The 17,544-nt window shown below is 32.1% G+C and overlaps 1 protein-coding gene across 5 annotated transcripts in view; it reads left to right on the forward strand.

The window, feature by feature from the left end:
• PDE4D (phosphodiesterase 4D) overlaps positions 1-17,544 on the forward strand; it is a 1,915,283-nt gene that overhangs the window by 272,242 nt on the left and 1,625,497 nt on the right. The window lies entirely within an intron of this gene.

Genomic DNA, 17,544 nt, shown 5'->3' on the forward strand with positions numbered 1-17,544 from the left:
TAATAAATATACACATAACAACCATCAAGTACAATATTCTATACACTGCATCTAAAAATGAGGAAATGAATTTCCTAGATAAAGAAACTGAGGTGATGGCTTGTCCTTGGTGTTATGGGTGTCAAGTGCAGAATCAGGCTTCATTTTAAAGTCTTCGGCCTCCAAATAGAGCATTCTTTTCACTATACCACGTTTACCTTATTTTATTCGAGATAAAAATGATTTAAATAATTTTATCTATATAAAAGGAAACAAAAACACAAATAGAAGTGGAAGGGAAGATAATAAATATTTTAAAAGCACCTACTATGAACAAGGCAGTGTGCTAAGTGCTTTGCAAACATTATCTCATTTGATCCTCCCAGAATGAGGTAGATGTTATGATCCTCATTTTATACTTAAGGGAACTGATAAAGGCAAAGGTGAAGTCACTGACACCAGGTCTTCCTAACTCCAGGCTCAGCATTCTATCCATTGTGCCACCTTTCTAGACATATTGTCCAGTATATTATTTTAAACCTTAATAAATATAGTGAATAATTTTTTTCAAAATGGTAGTGGCATGGGATCTCTTAAATTTTATCTTTATGGCATTAGATTTTCACTAGCAAAATCTCTCCATATGATTTGCACAGCACTGCCTCTCTTTTATCACCCCATTGTACTGTGTCTACAACAAAATATTTCACTTGAAGTCCTAGAGATCAGAAATTATCTTTATCCTCACTATTATTTCTCCTTGATAATTTATATTATTCTATTCCCCCCTTCCTTCCAGTTTTTTTTTTTTTTTTTTTTTGCTTTTTCACAGTATTCAGTATTCTGTGAAGTGGAAACACTCTTAAGCATGTCTGAATTGGCCTTCCATCCTTATGCAGCAGCAGATTGTCTCTCAAAGGAGGTATTTTAGAGGATGCTGAGGGACATAGCCAACATGTACTGCCTAATATTAGTCATTTTAATTAAAGGAATCACCAATTTAAAAAAAAAAAAAGTGTTATTCTCAACAAATGCATCAGAACCAACAAGGCAATGAGTGATTGTCTAGGCAGAAAGCCATTTCTTTTCAGTGTACAATATGCTTGTTATTATATAGAAACACAGAAAGATACAGTCTGTATAAACAACTTCTCTTTCTTTTGGTTCCCATCTGCCAAAATCTATCAACAAATAGTTCAGACAAGGTGACTTCAACATGTTAACACTGAATAGAAGGTAGGACCTTGGGAAGTTGAGAGGAAGAGAGGGAGAGAAAAAAGGAGGGGAAGAGGGAAGGAGGGAGAGAGGAAGACAGACAGAAAGCGTGTGGGTGTATGTTTGTTGAAGGCTGGGAAGGACATGGAGGATCCTGAAAAATTCTGTAATTGGAAGTCAAGCATCTAAGTCCCTCCAAAAAAAAAAAAAAAAAAAAAGACAATCATTTTGAATTGTTATTTGGGAGATCCTGGTAACAGCGATCCCAGGAAAGAAATGGTTGTTGTGGAAACTATAGATGTGATTTGCTTCCTTGCTTTCCTCTATAATACCACAGCCATCAATCATAACTGAGTTAAGTTTTAAAAATTAATTGGAGAGTCAGTGAGTATCCTTAGCTCCATTTGAAGCAATATGTTCAGATCATTTAGTGACATTCAAAAAAAAAAAGAAAGTTTTTTTTTTTTTTTTTTTTAAACTACAAAATGATAAAGAAATGGCCTGTGAAAATGATTATAGAAGAGATCATGGTTTGGGATTACAGTCAAATCCTTTTGTAGGATGGTTGAATGCAGAGTCCAGGAACTGATTTAAAATTGTGATTCTCAGTTATATGTGTTTTTCCCTCCCTGAGGCAATTGGGGTTAAGTGACCTGCCCACGGCTATACAGCTAGGAAGTGTTAAATGTCTGAGGCCAGTCTGAGGCCAGTCTGAGGCTTAATTCAGGTCCTCCTGACTTCAGGGCTGATATTCTATCTACTTTATTACCTCGCTGCCCCTATTGGTAATTTTAAAAATAAATTTAAGAAATTATTTTAATATTTTAATAAATGATAGTATACTTAGAACATAGTAGTCATCTTGAAACAAAATACATTTTAATTATTTTATTTTATTTTTTAAAAAAATTTAAATTTATTTTTTCCAATTGGAAACATTTATTTTTTCTCCTTTCTATTCCTCCCCATTGAACAATTTTTTTTTTTTAAAAAGAAAGCATTCCCAACAAATATCCAAAAACTAGCAAAATAAATTTCTGCAGTAGCCATGAACAAAAATGTATGCTTCATTGTGTGCATTGTTAGAGAATATTACTTGAAATCAATTTTATTTTTTAAAAAGTGGTATGATCCAATTGTTAAATTTTCACTGTAAGTATACATAGTCTAGAAATCAAGAAGCGCTATAAATGAGGGTGTAACTGTTTCATTAATTAGATGTAAGACATTTAGTCATTTCAGTCATGTCTGATTCTTTGTGACCCCATTTGGAGTTTTCTTGGCAAATAGAGTGGAGAGGTTTGCAGTATTGTTTATTTCATTTTACAGATGAGGAAACTAAGGGTTTATTGACTTGCCCAGAGTAACACTAGTGTCTGCAATTATATCTGAACACAGGAAATTGAGTTTTCCTGACTCTAAGTCCAGTGTTGTAAGAATTCTGCCACCTTGCTGCCCCAGAATTAAGAAAATTATGGGAAAATGTTAATACTTAAACTTAAAAACGTATTACCCATATATTTTTTCAGGGAGCCAGTTGTTAAACATTTATCAACACATCCCTGAAAACGGATTTTTGAGGAGTGGATGTGATGGGAAAATAGTAAATACTGCTAGAGAGTTATATCTCTCTTAGGCCTGCCAGTAATCAATAACTTAGGCTAAAGAATAGATTTCCTTTCTATATGGCAAGACAGATGTGATAATGAACATGAAAATGCTTTGCCAACTGCCAACCCTGAGATAAAAGAAAGGATTTTTATTTTCTTTTGCTGTTTTTACATAGATTATGTATAAACTCTTTTCTGGCAATTTTTTTTTTTTTTTTTTTTTTTTTTACTGCATTTAGGCAACTGTGAAAAGAAGTACTGGCTCAGGAGCACAACAATAACAAGAACAAATACTGGGTTATGTGATCCAAATCTGAAAGAAATTAGATATCCAAATACTCTTCAGTATCCAGTTATATTTTTTTTTCCATACATTCGTACTTGTAGAAAACTTTTTTCTTGGTTATTATTTCTTAGTCTAATTTAAGGGAAAGGAGTTGAGAATGATCCAGAAAGGGATAGAATGATGTTTTAAAATACAACAGAGTTTATTCATTTTTCAGGCCATATTTCAGGTCATGTTTCATAACATAATGATATTTCAAAACTGCAAGGTTGAATTTGAATGACCAAACAGTGCTTTGCCTCATACTTTTGTGCATATTGCAAACTTTAGTGAAGAATGAACTGATTTAGTGAGGAACATTACTCTGTTCTTTTCTCCAGTAGTTATTAGCTATCATTTGCATTCACATAATACTTTTAGTTTTTCGAAGTACATTGATATCTCTTAATTCATTTTGATTATTTTGATCCTTACAACCATATTGTGATAGTCAAATAATTATTAAGTATGTATCTGGAATTGCTACCTCTTTGCTCAATCATTTTCATTGACTCTCTTTGTCTCTCAAGTTAAATTTAATCTCTCTACCTGGCATTCAAAGTTCTCCACAACTTGGAGGGGAGATAGTGAGATGTCAGAGATATTTTTTTTAAAGAAGGGTATTCTTAGATCATAGCCTTACTTTTGAAAATTAACCTGACAATAGGAAGGATTAAAGCTTCATTAACGTAAATGATGAGAATATACCCTCCAGTAGGGAGTGCTTCTTTACCTTGGCTTTTATGAATTCTCTCTCTTTGAGTAAAATCTTCCCATCAAAATTCACAGTATAATGATGAGTTTTATGAATCACCACCAATTCTCATGAATGACTCTCCAATCCTATGTGTCCTTGTGGTCAAATGTATGTCCTTGTGTCAGGAAATTTAGTTTATCTTACTCATTACTTAAACTTTGGGTCAAGGGTTAAAATACATGATTATTTCTTGTTTCCTATAAGCTTTTAGATTTCTCAGGAGTTCTTATTCTTCTGACATCATGGTTTCTCGCTATTGCTTCTATCCTCATAGATACAAATCATTATCAGTACAAATCATTATCTGTAGTTTTTATTCTCTTTTCTTCCTGCCCCTTCTCCCTAATACTTTTAGCCCATTGGCAGTTTTCATGGTCTTTGGCATATAGATTGGGAATCACTGTTTGAATGTAAGTTATGTTAACAAATTTATATTTATGGAGTCCTACTCTAATACCTCATGGTAGTACAGAGATGACACTGAGATGCTGATGTCTATGCCAACAAAGTATAAACTTTGGAGGATCTACCATGCTGGAAAATTCAATATTGATTACAGTCTATCTGCTTTTTGAGAACCATCCTGCCAGACATGGAGAGACTCATCACAAGTGGGTGGGCCACTTGTTTTAAGATTGAACTTGACAACTCATGAAACATAAAGTAATGTAAAATATTCCCTTAGTTCTGTATGGTTTTCTTATATTTCTACAAGGATGTGGGCAATGTAATAGAAAAAGGGCAGAAAGTGCTTCCAATCACAGAGGATGTAATCTATCCATGAATATTTTCTTAACAATTGATACCAAATGTGAGATCCTTGTGATTTCAATGGTTAATGAATGGACAAATTACTGGAGGAAATGCTGAAACTTGAAGATATAGGCTCATTCCAACTCTGATATCTATTAGCTGTGTGACCATGGATAATTTGCTTCTGAACTTCATTTTTTTCATACATAATATCCTTATGATGACTGTCACAGGTTATTAGGTTCAAAAGTAATAACATAAATGAAACTCTTTGTTATCCTTAAAATACCATCTAGATGTTAGTTCTTATCATCATCATCTCCTTTGTCCTATCTTTTTTGATGGATTTTAAAAAAAGAACAAGTCACTTTCCTCTATCATTATTTTACATCCAATGTTCTGTAGATAATAGTTAATGTTGCTACCATTATTATTGACATATTTACTAAAAATTAAATGAGAAGATAAAAAATTCTAATAAATGGAACTTAAGTTCATAGTTTTTCCTTGGAGAAGCAACAGTAAGAAGTGGTAGAATTGGTATTTTCATGTGTCAGTGTTATTTCCTTTTATAGGATTAATGGTAAGTATTTGCAAAAAAAAAAAAAAAAAAAAAAAAAAGATCATAAGAAAAATAATTGGAGCTTGTGTACTAATATCTGTTGTAGAGGAAGATAAGGCAGAGAGATTCAATGAGCAATTCAGTAAGATCATTTAAATTAAATCAATGTACTATTGGATCACCTGATAACTTTAGTACTAACACTTAAGCATGGGAAGAGAGGTAAAAAATAAGGTGGGAAAATATAATTTAAAAGTAAGAAACAACAAAGGCCAAGAGCTTGCAGTCTATATAAAAATTTCACATCAACAGACCTTGAATGTGTTCCTTAAGAAGAACATTGGGACATAAGAACCTATAAATTTACAATAAAAAGAAATCATTTTTATTTTAGTGGATAGGAAATAACTAATTATGTGTGGATTATAGTTCTAAATCTGTCATTGTAGAATCAAAATACTTGATTTGTTCACTTAGAGACAAAAATCATTATTAGATTAGAAGAATAAAATGGAAAAGATGTAGCATTCAATTGCCCTATAGGATATAAACTTCTTGAAGATAGGGACTGTCTTTTATTTTGTCTTAGTGTTCCCAGTATATATGAAGTTTGATATACAATCCTTAGAGCTGATCTATTAGTTCATAGCCCCGAATATGTCAATGAACAATGAACTGGGTCCAAATTTTAATGGGAGAAAAAGAACAGATGGATTTGCTTTGGGGAAATTACACCTTGCTTTTAATGAACTCAAGTTTCTTCATGGAATGAAGGGCCATTAAAAACCAATTTTTTCTGATAATGTATGACAGCAAATAATGTAGTACCAAACTTTTTGAAAAGTTAAAATTATAAGTCACCCAAAAGGCACTGAAAGGCATTAAAGATGTGAGCAGCGTTCAACAAAATATCAAGGAAGAATTTGACAGAGTGATAGAAAGTATGTACTTACAACGATGTTTAGCCAAAAAGGGAGATAGTTTTACGTATATATATATATATATATATATATATATATATATGTGTGTGTGTGTGTGTGTACATATTATAGATATAGCGTATATGTATGTGTATATATACTATATCAATTGGGGAATGGCTGAATGAATTGTGGCATATAATTGTACTGGAATATTACTGTATTATAAGGAAAAATGACTTCAATGTGGTTAGAAAAAACATGGAAAGACTTGCATGAAATAATGAGGAGAAAACAAGCAGAAAAAAGAAAACATTGCATATAATAATAACAATATTGTTTTAAGAATAACTTTAATCAAATGAGTCATTTTGACTAATATATATCCACATTAACACAGATGAAGAAAGATGCTCTCTGCATCTAGAGAAAAGTAATAAATAGAAGTATTTATAGAATAATTTTACAAAAAATACTTATTTGTTTCTAATGGTAGCTGTCTCTAGGATTGGGGGAGAAGAAAAAAAAGAAATTTGATATAATAAATTTATTATATATTTAAAAGGAATAGCAAGTTGCTATTTAATAGATTTGCAGTTTCATATGCAGTCATCTTTTTTGTTACACTGTTATTAAAATGCTTGTTCTATTCCTTAAAATAAAAATAAAATAAGTTTAAAAAAACTTCAGGTAATTTTCTTTTATCTGTAAAAGACAATCTCTCTGTGTTTGGCATATTTTATTTGCTCATCATTTATATTGTACTTCTTAAGTGTGGGTGCTCCCCAAGGCACTATCCTTAGTCCTTTTTCTTTTCTCTCTCTATATTCTTTTTTTGGCAATGAAGAGGACTTCTAGATCTTTATTGTTAGTCCTAGTCATTCTCCTAGGATACAATCCTAGATCAACAGTTGTTTATCAAACATTTAAAATCAGATGTCCCATGCATAGTTTAAACTAAATGTGTCTAAAATTGACCTTATTATCATTCTCCCAAACCTCTTTTTTCTTAATTCCATATTTCTTTCAAAGTCAACATCATCCTTCTAGTGTTTTAGATTTGTAACCTTAGACTTATCCTAAACTCTTAACTCCCTTATATCCCATGCAAAATCCACATTGACCACATTTGTTGCATCTTATCTCTTCCCTCTAGTCACACAATACCATCTTAGTTCAGACCTTTATCACTTCTTGCTAAATTATTACAGTAGCCTTATAATCAGTATTTTTGCCTCTTATCTCACTGCACCAATCTACCCTATACACTGCTGCCAAAGTTTGCTTTCCTTTTCCTTAAGCACAATTCTGACTATGATCTTCAGTCACCAATTACTCAACCAACTCATATGACTTTCTGTTCCTTCTAGGATAAAATAAAACTATTTTTTTTATTTTTTTTTTAACTTTTAAAGCTTTATTCAACCTGACCCTGACCTATCTTTCTAGGCTTTTTGGATGTTACCTGCTCTCCTGCATTCTGATATCAAGTATAATTGGTTTCTCTCTTTTTCAGTTATGATGCTGCTTCCTTCATCTCGATATCTTCCCTTTGGCTGTCTGACTATGTCTGGAATATATTTTATTCTTACCTCTACCTCAGAGAGTCCTTCTTTCTTTAACATACAGTTCACTCTTTATATACTGCATTAAAATCTCTATCCCTCTCCTTATCCCTGAGCACAGTGTCTAGCACATAGTAATATTAGAAAATGGCTTCATATGCTAAGAGGTTAAGTTATTTGCACATAATCACCTACAGAGAAACTAAACTTGAATTTTCTAGTCTTTCTAGTTTTGAGACCAACTCTCTATCCAGAATGCCATGTTGCTGACTTCTGAGTTGATCTTTAAGATCTTTCTAAGCTATGAAAGGTTAAAATATTTACCAAAAATCATTACAATTGGCAATTGTTAGAAGTTGGGCTAAAATACAGATTTCTCTTTTTATTATACTACATGTTAAAACTATGGAGAGAATTAAGTTTAAATTCTACTCATGTGACATTGGGCAAATCATTTCAATTCTTTAGGTATTAGTTATTCTGTCTGTAAAATTGGAAGGTTGTCCCAGCTTTAAAGTCCCTTTTACATCTGATGGTTCATCAAGTCTCTGCATACATAAGATCAGAGACTTTTATTTTTGCCCAAAAGACTATTTTATGGAGAATTCACACAAGGCAAGCCCTCATGCGGATGTCAGAGGGAGCAATATAAGGACATGCTCAAGGTCTTTCTGATTGGGATGGATTGTAAGATGTGGGACACCCTAGCAAAGGACTTCCCAACATGATGTACCTGCATCAAAGGTGCTGTGCATAGTGAGTGAAGCAGAATTTCAATAGCTTGAAAGAAATGTAAAATGGGCAAATTTATAGGCATCTCCATTCCAAATGTTCATATAAATTATTTGTGCCTTACCTGTGGTAGAACATTATGAGCTCATGTGGGTCTGAACAACCAGAGTTCACTGTATAGTCACCCTGACATAGTTGTATCATCATTTTGGAACTCTTTGAATACAAAGGACATTAACCATCCCCAGATCCTGATACCACATATATACTAGGTTCATTAGCTGAATTGAATTGTTGAAATGAATTTTTAAGTAACTTAAACAACAACAATAATAAGAGGTCACATTTAGATAATTTAAGTTTTGCAAACTCTTTACTAATATGATGTCATTTGATCCTTAGATAACATGTAATCCAACTCCCTTATTTTACAGATGAGAGAACTGAGTTCAAGAGAGATGAGCGTAGTTGGACCTGAAAGAGCAGTCTACTGATTCTCAAATCAGGTTCTTTCTGCTACTTCATGCTGTTGTCATAGGATGATTCCATTTTACAGGAGATAAAACTGAAACAGATACTAGATGACTAGCACATTTATGTAGCTCCCATAGATGATACATTGGATAGGATGCTGGGTGAGGAGTCAAGACTTGTGTTCAAAACCAGCCTCAAATATTTTATCAGCTGTGTGACCATGGATATGCCCCTTAACCCTGCTTGCTTTAGTTTCTACAACTGCAGCATAAACTAGAGAAGGAGATATCAAACTACTCCAGTATCTTTGCCAAGAAGATTTCCTATGGTTTCACAAAATAATTGAAAAATGATAAATATAATGATAAAAATAAGCTATGTGCATTTAAGAATTTAAGAATATTGATATTTAGAATCTGAAGTTATGAAGCACATAAATTACAGGGGTATTTATTCTTACTAGAATTTTTTTCTATTCTTTACCTACAGATTCACAAGTGTTCCTTTAAATAGGTACGTTTTCTAGATTCACATTAAAAAGTTCCTAGCTTTGGAAAAAAATATAGTGTAAATACTTTCTAGGAAATGTATAACATGTCCCTATTATCCTGTCATTACTGAGTTCCATCGTTTTGTCTAACAGAAGTTTTGTCTGTTATAAATGCTTGCATAGCATTTAAGGAATATTTTTGCTTTCTCCTTTGAGATCTGCTGGTCTATATCCTAAGATCATTTATCAACTGGGGAATGAATCTTGAATCAGGTCTTTAATATCTTGGAAAGCAGATCTTTTAAAGAGAAATTTGCAGAAAAAAAGTTTATCCCTATTATTTCCCTTCTAATCTTAGTTTTACTGGATTTTTGTTCAAGATTTTCAAAATTTTATGTCATCAGACCTCTGATTCTCTTTTCTTTATATAAAGTGTAAGACATTGATCTCAATCTAATTACTTCCAATTTCTTCCTCAATTGCCCCAGGAGTTTTTGTCAATTAGTGAGTCCTTATTCCTGTTGCTGGGGTCTTTGTGTATCTTGAATTCGAGGGTACTAGGTAGATCGATTTTTTAACCAATACCAAATTATTTGGCAATTACTCTTTAATATTGTACTTTGAGATCTGGCACTATTAGGGTCCTTTCAATATTTCTTTTAAAATTCTTCTCCCTTTTCCCCCTTTCCAAATGAATTTCATCATTATATTATCTAGTTCTAGAATATAATACATTGGTAATTTGATATAGCATTGAATAAATAAATAAATAGAATGGGCATTTTTTATTATAAAACATTCTATCCATAGGCAATTAATATATATTAAAATGATTGTAAAATGTTAAAAAGTTATTAAATTAGAAAAAATGATTTCTCTGAACAGTTATTTATATTTCTTATGTATAGACACATATATATGTATACCTGTATATATACATGTAGTGTATGTGTGTATATATCTTGGAAAGTAAACTTTCCAAGTATTTTATACTTTGTAATAATTTTAAAGGAAATTTAATTTTCTGTATTTCTTGCAGTGTTTTATTGGGATATAGAAGTCCTGATGCTTTGCAAGGATTTATAGTATATTCTATGATTTTGTTGAAGGTTAATTTTAATTTTTTTTAATTCACTTTTTTTCCTGGTTATTTCCTCAATTTTTTTTCCTGTATTATTACTCTACCTAGCATTTCTAGTACTTTATCAGATAGAAGTAGTAATGTTGGACATCTTTGTTTCACTTCTGAATTTGTTGAAAAGAATTCCAAATAATCTCTATTACATATAATGTTAGCTCTTGTTTTTAAATACATACTACTTATCATTTATATAAAATGTCCATTTATTCCCATGTTTTTGAAAGTTGTATTTCATTAGAAGTTCTTTCTATATCTATAAATATCTAAAAAATAACAAATTGGGAAGTGCTGTATTTTCAGGAATATGTATTATTCCTCTTTTTGATGTGGTAAAAAACCCCAAACTTAAAGGAAACCTATTGGTTGAAGAATGGCTACATAAGTTGTGGATATGAGAATAATGGAATACTATAAGAAATCAGGAAATAGATGATTTTGAACAAATGGAAAGATTTAGATGAAATGATAAAGAGAAAAGTAAATAGAAGCAGAAGTCTATTTTATTCTATAGCATCATTATCATGAAAATATGCATGGGAAATCATCTTTTTCAGTATACTATGTTGCGGAAGTGCTTTTTTATTCCATAAATTAAAGTATATAGTATAAAGTATATAAATAAAAATATATAGTTTTTGAAGAATTTTATAAACTGTTGAATATAATGAGCAATAACAGGGGAACAATTTATATAACAAAAACAATACTGCAAAAGGAAATAACTTTAAAATCTGGAAGAACTATAATCGGAACATTGACCTTGATTTCAGAGAACTATTGGTGTGCTATTCATAAAAGGAATGGAGAGGTAGTGATGGATTTATACTGCAGAAGGAGAGATATGTATACACATACATGTATAGAGATACATCAGAAAACAAATGTTCTCAATTATTTATATATGCATATATATATATATATATATATATATATATATATATATATATATATGACTGTGATTTATTGCAAGGAATTTGTTTTTCTTTTCAAAGGAATGGGGAAATTAGATTTCTGTTAGTATTTTCCTTACCACTTTAAAAAAAATCTATGAAAAACTTTAAAATGAGATTGTTATGTTTTTAGTTTTTCTTTATGTATCAGGACTTCTCATGGAATAGGGGAAATCTGTAAACATTTTTAAACTTAAAATAAAACATCATTAATACTTTAAAAATACTTTAATACACTTTAAAAAAGGTACACAATTCAGGCCTATCATACACAATTCAAGACAAAGTCAGGCTTATACTCAAAATAATTTGTCAAAAATAGATAAGACTCTGAAGCCTGCTATATTGATAAAAAAGAATAATAAGGGGGGGGAACACAAAATACTATAAAATCCATGTGAAATCAAATAGTGTTTTCTTTTGATTAAACATAGCAGGAGAGATAAGCAATTACAAAGAAAATTAAAATGAAATATGACCAAGATTCCTTTACGAATGATACAGGAAAGTACTTTTCAGGTAAAGGAAAAATCTTTATATCTCTTGTCTTAAGAATTTATAGTATAGGAACTTGGAACTATGTGGCATTTCCTAACTCTTGTCATTTTGAAAAGGCCAAGTCACTTAATTGCATGGTTATCAAATTTCCAAATATATGAATTGGGCATAAATCATTCAACATTCATTCAATAAGCTTTTATTAAGCTGACAGCTTTCATGGGTGATTAAATAAATTAACTAAAGATAGCAAGAAACATTAAATATAACACATTGCCTTTCATAGAACTATTTCATTTTGTTGGCAGAATAACTGAAGTAGATAGTACATGATAAGCACACCAACCTAAGCTCCACCTATTTATATGCTTTGCTTTAAGAAAACTGCTTATAACTGTAGCATGGTAGTGGAATGCCCCTCCCCACTAGAGCTGCCTGTGTAATACAAGCCCCTTATCATTCATTATCAGTATGAGAGCTCCAGCCTTTATCAGTCTAGGTAGGCAGATTGGATAATTCCAGCCTCTTATTTTCCCACACTTTTTCTAGGGAGACTTTTATTACTGCTGGGAGGGGAAGTCAGAGGTAGGGTCCAGAGGACACACTGATCTCAGAGAGAAGTGGTACTGCAGTAGAGGTATATATATATATATTTCCTTAATTCTAATCTAGGGGATATGAACAGGTTCCATCTACATTTTGTTTGTTTTGTGATATGAAGGAAGGAAGGACTTCAAGCTCAAAATCCTAAACTAGATGCCTTTACCCCCAAATGCCATCTCTACAAGAAATACAGAGAGAATAACAAAGAAACCCATTTATCCAAATTGGTAGCAAAAGAGAAAATCAGAGAAGGTATGCATAGGAGAATGTGTACCAGAAAATATGAAGTTAAAAAGTTCTCCCATTGGGAGGAAACTAATATAATTCAGTTTCAACAAGAGAGGTTTTTCTTGATCTCATTAAAGAACGTGCCCCCTCTCCCAAAGTCTCTAGAGTAGCCAGCTCTATTATGGAGACTGCTTGCTCCTCTCATCTCACTCCAGAGTCATTCCTTTAGCAACTTGAAATGGGATTGGTCTTTTCCATCTTCCCCCTTCCAAGCTAGAAACCAGAAGCTCCTAAGGGAGAATATGATTAGAGGCCCCATTCCTGAAGGGTCCTTATGGGAGGCTCAAAGGAAATATGCATTTACAAGAGTTTTGAAAGAGACAGGTAAATGTAGGACTTCTCATTCCAAGGTTAGATTAGGGTCTTCATCTCGATGAGGAAGGAGACAGACTTTTGTAAGGCCTTTGGGAGAGAGGTTATTTAAAATCTGAACTTATGAAGCATTTACATTACAGAAGTGTTGATTTGTACTACAGATATATACTGATCACTATGTATTCTTCATGAGCAACAAACTAGTCATCTTCGAATGTATTTATATTTTCCATTTTCATTGGCTTATTGATTAAAAGTTTATAATACATAGTAATAATATTTACATTAATTTTCTTTTTGAATCTCTAAAAAATCAATTCTCATTGTATTTAAACATTAAGAATCTTTATTTTTAATACCTTTGTTTTTCATATAACATTCATTTCTGAATATATATCCCCCTTTTAACCAGTGAATTCTTTCAAATTCATTTCATATTTTTAAAGATTATCTTACATTTATTAAAAACTTTTGGGTTTTTTTTTAATGTTACATTTATCTCTGAATATTTCCCCCTTTCTCACACAGTGAATGATACCTTGAAACAAAGAATAAAAAAAAAGTAAAAGAAAAGTTTCACAAAGCTAACAAATGGATCAGTTACTTTCTGGCAATGTACACTGTATTATACATCTATGAAGAAAATGCATTTTCTCAGCTCTTCTCTTAGCTTCATGGTTCTAATTATGCAACATCCCATTAAGATTTTTCTTGTTATTGTCTTACCATTTTTATTATTGTAGTCAATGTTAGAAAGAGCTAAGTGTTACAACTGATAGAGATCTAGAACTGGAACAAATAAGATTTGGAGTAAGAAACTAACCCTAGGTAACTCATTTAACTACTGGCTGCCTCAGTTTCTTCATTTGTAAAATGAGGAATAATAAAAGTTCCTACCTCTCATGGGTGCTTTGAGGAGACAATGAAATAATACTTGTAAAGCATTTTGCAAATCTTAAAGTCTTTTATAAATACTAAACCTTATTTTCATTAGTCATTGTGTATGCTGTTTTTCTAGTTTTATTTATATTGCTCTGCATTAGTTTATAGGTTTCCTATATTTCTCTGAATTCTTCATATTCATAATTTTTATGAGTAATAATTTGCCATTACTTTTATATATCACAATTTGCTTACACATTTCCTCTTAATAGGATCCTATTTTGTTTCCAATTTTTTGTTACTACAAAAAGACTGCTGTGAATATTTTGGTATAAATGAGACTTTTTTTTTCCTTTTGTGTGGTAATTTTTGCTCTCCTATAACACTTCCTTTGACCTCCTTGGGGTATATGCCTAAAGTTCCCAGTTTAGATAAGCAGTATTTCAGAGTTTCAGGTTTCTACTTGATTTCATTATTGTTCCAAAGCCCACTCAACTTTAAATATAGAAATGGCTGAGGTGATCTATTCATCTATAAATAATTTTGAATTAAATTAAAGTAAACTTTCTGTTCTGAGGGTCAAAGCAATTGTGTCCATTTCAGGAAGACACTCCTTCTAGCCAGGCAACTTGAAGTGATTAGATTTTAGTCAAAGGAAAATTGTACTAATAAGACCTAGAATGAAATATCAGATGCAGGTGACATAAAAAGAAATAAATAGAATATACATTTTAAAAATTGAGTAGATAATCTATTTAGGACTCTTTCCTCATTCACTTAGCAGTTCAGTTCGTGAGGCAGAAACATTAACAAAGAGAATTAGAAAGACCAGTTTGGGTACTGAGCAATTTTTAAAATTATTTATAATTTTAATTGTAATTATTTATCAACTGACCATTTAGCAAGAATATATTATGCGGTGATATGTGCCATGCATGGGAGATACAGATAAGAAAAATGAAACCATTCTTACTTTCAAAGATGATCTAATTTGGGATACATTATATTGGGGGAATAACATGTGAGTAGTTTAAGGGTAGTTGGCCTAGGAGTTAAGAAGACCCTTTGGCATTGTAACTGAATCATGGGCAAATTACCCAACTTTTAACTACCCTGTGTAGCTCTCTACTACTATAAGACCTGTTAGTGGTGTTTGTCAGTGAAAGGAAATGCCACACCTGGAGTTCCCAACATTGATGAAATCATAGATCTTGACTAAAATAGCCTTCATATTTTACTTATACAGAAGAGGAGAAAAAGCACAAGGGGCTAATAATTTATGATACTGAAGTCAGAAAGTGATTGAATTAAAGAGATCATAAAAGAGAAAAGGACCCATATGTACAAAAATGTTTGTGGCAGCTCTTTTTATAGTGGCAAGCAAATGGAAATTGAGTGGATGCCCATCCATTGAGGAATGACTGAAAAACATATGACATATGAATATAATGGAATATTCCAATGGAATATTGTTCTATAAGAAATGATCAGCAGGCTGATTTCAGAAAATCCTGGAAAGACTTACATGAACTGATGTTGAGTGAAGTGAGCAGAACTAGGAGAACATTGTACACAGTTATCAGCAATATTATGTGATTATCAATTATGATATATTTAGTTCTTCTCAGCAATACAGTGATCTAAGACAATTGCAAAAATTTTGGATAGAAAATTCCATTTGCATCCAGAGAAAGAAGTATGGAGAGTGAAGGAGAATCAAAGCATACTATTTTTGCTTTTTTATTTGATTTTTCCCTTGTGATTTTTCCCTTTTATTGTGAGTTTTCTTTTACAACATGACTAATAAGGAAATATGTTTAAAATGGTTGTACATGTATAATCTATATCAGATTACTTTCTGTCTTGGAAAGGGGGGAGATAAGGGAAGGAGAAAGAAAAAAAAATTGGAATTCAAAATCTTAGCAAAAATTAATGTTAACAACTCTCTTTAGGTATAATTAGAAAAACAAAATACCATTGATATTTTTTTAAAAAGTGAATGGATTCCTAATGAAGGACTAGGAAACAATATTTAGCCTTTGATAGACTTCGAGATATCAGCCAGTTAGGCACAGCCAGTTGTAGAAAACAATAGGCAGGTCCAAATGGGAGTATAGTTTTAAAACAAAGAGCAAGTTGGTTCTCAAAGAAACAGTTATGAAGAAAGAGTTTGGAGTGATAGGCCTAGGAGCTATTGGTTATGGCATCTGGATGGAATAACTAAAATGATCACGTGATCTAGTCTACAAAATCTGCTTCTTGTGTCTAGTTGGAACAAGAAGTGGGGTGAAAGAATGAACAACTTTGAAGGGTCAAGTTATTTACTTTAATTAAATTGTAATCTCTAAATATGGAATATATGTTTCTTTCTGGGAGCTTTTTTTTTTTTTTAAAGGGGGAGAGAGTATAAAAGATTTGCTCAAGCATTGACTAATGAAGGGAAAATAATGTCAATCACCATGACCAACCCTGAAGGCTGTGTTTAGGTACATATGTAGTGAGGGTTGGAAAATCACAGTCCTTCACTCCAGTGGTGTCATATTCAAACAGGACTAAATCCCTGCTGTTGCATATTGATTCTTGGCCTATTGTCATAGCACCATTTTCCATAATGCTGGCTTCTTTGGGCCTCCAATTGCCAAGTTTGACACTTTTGTTTTAGGCTATAAAGGGTAACTCCAGGAAACCATGTCCATAGTCATGGAACTAGTATTTAGTTTGCATCAAAAGCCATGAATGAGAAGGAAAATTTAAAGTCAAGAGAGAACTTAGGAGAATGACATATTAAAATTTGTTGCAAGTTAGAAAACCAAGAGTTACCTGCAAGGGCACTTGGAAACTGTGAACTTAACCTTTTTGCCTGCATCTTTCTATTGTTATCTATTGCTTCATAGTAAATTAGGTAGCATAGTGGATAGTCGGAAAAGCTCCTCTTTCTAAGTTCAAATCCATTTTCAAACTCTTCCTAGCTGCATGATCCTGGGCAAGTCACTTTATCCTGCTTGCTTTGAGTTTCCTCATCTATAAAATGAGCTGGAAAAGAAAATTTTTTCATTAACTCTGCCAAGAAAATCACAAATAACGTCGAGACATGGGCATGACTGAAAACAACTCAACAATGACAACCTTCCTCACCCCACAATTATTAAATGCTTAAAATTTTGGTGTACTCTCAGATACTGAAAGAGAAGAGGATAACATGATCATAGGTCTTCTTCAAAACCAATGATATTTGGAAGGTAGGGTCTCAAAGAACTGCTTTATTTTTTCCTGTGCAAAATGTCATTTTGTGGGAACATAGGGTTGTATGGTTAATGCTGCAAAGAATCAATTATTAAGGGGCGGTTAGATGGCACAGTGGATAGAGTGCTGGTCTTGAAGCCAGGGAACCTAAGTTCAAAATCTTGCCTCAGACACTTAATACTTCCTGGCTATGTGACCCTGGACAAATCACTTAACCCCAATTGCCTCAGGGAAAATAAAAG

Source organism: Sminthopsis crassicaudata, chromosome 1 (assembly GCF_048593235.1).
Source record: "Sminthopsis crassicaudata isolate SCR6 chromosome 1, ASM4859323v1, whole genome shotgun sequence".
Classification (NCBI taxonomy): domain Eukaryota; kingdom Metazoa; phylum Chordata; class Mammalia; order Dasyuromorphia; family Dasyuridae; genus Sminthopsis; species Sminthopsis crassicaudata.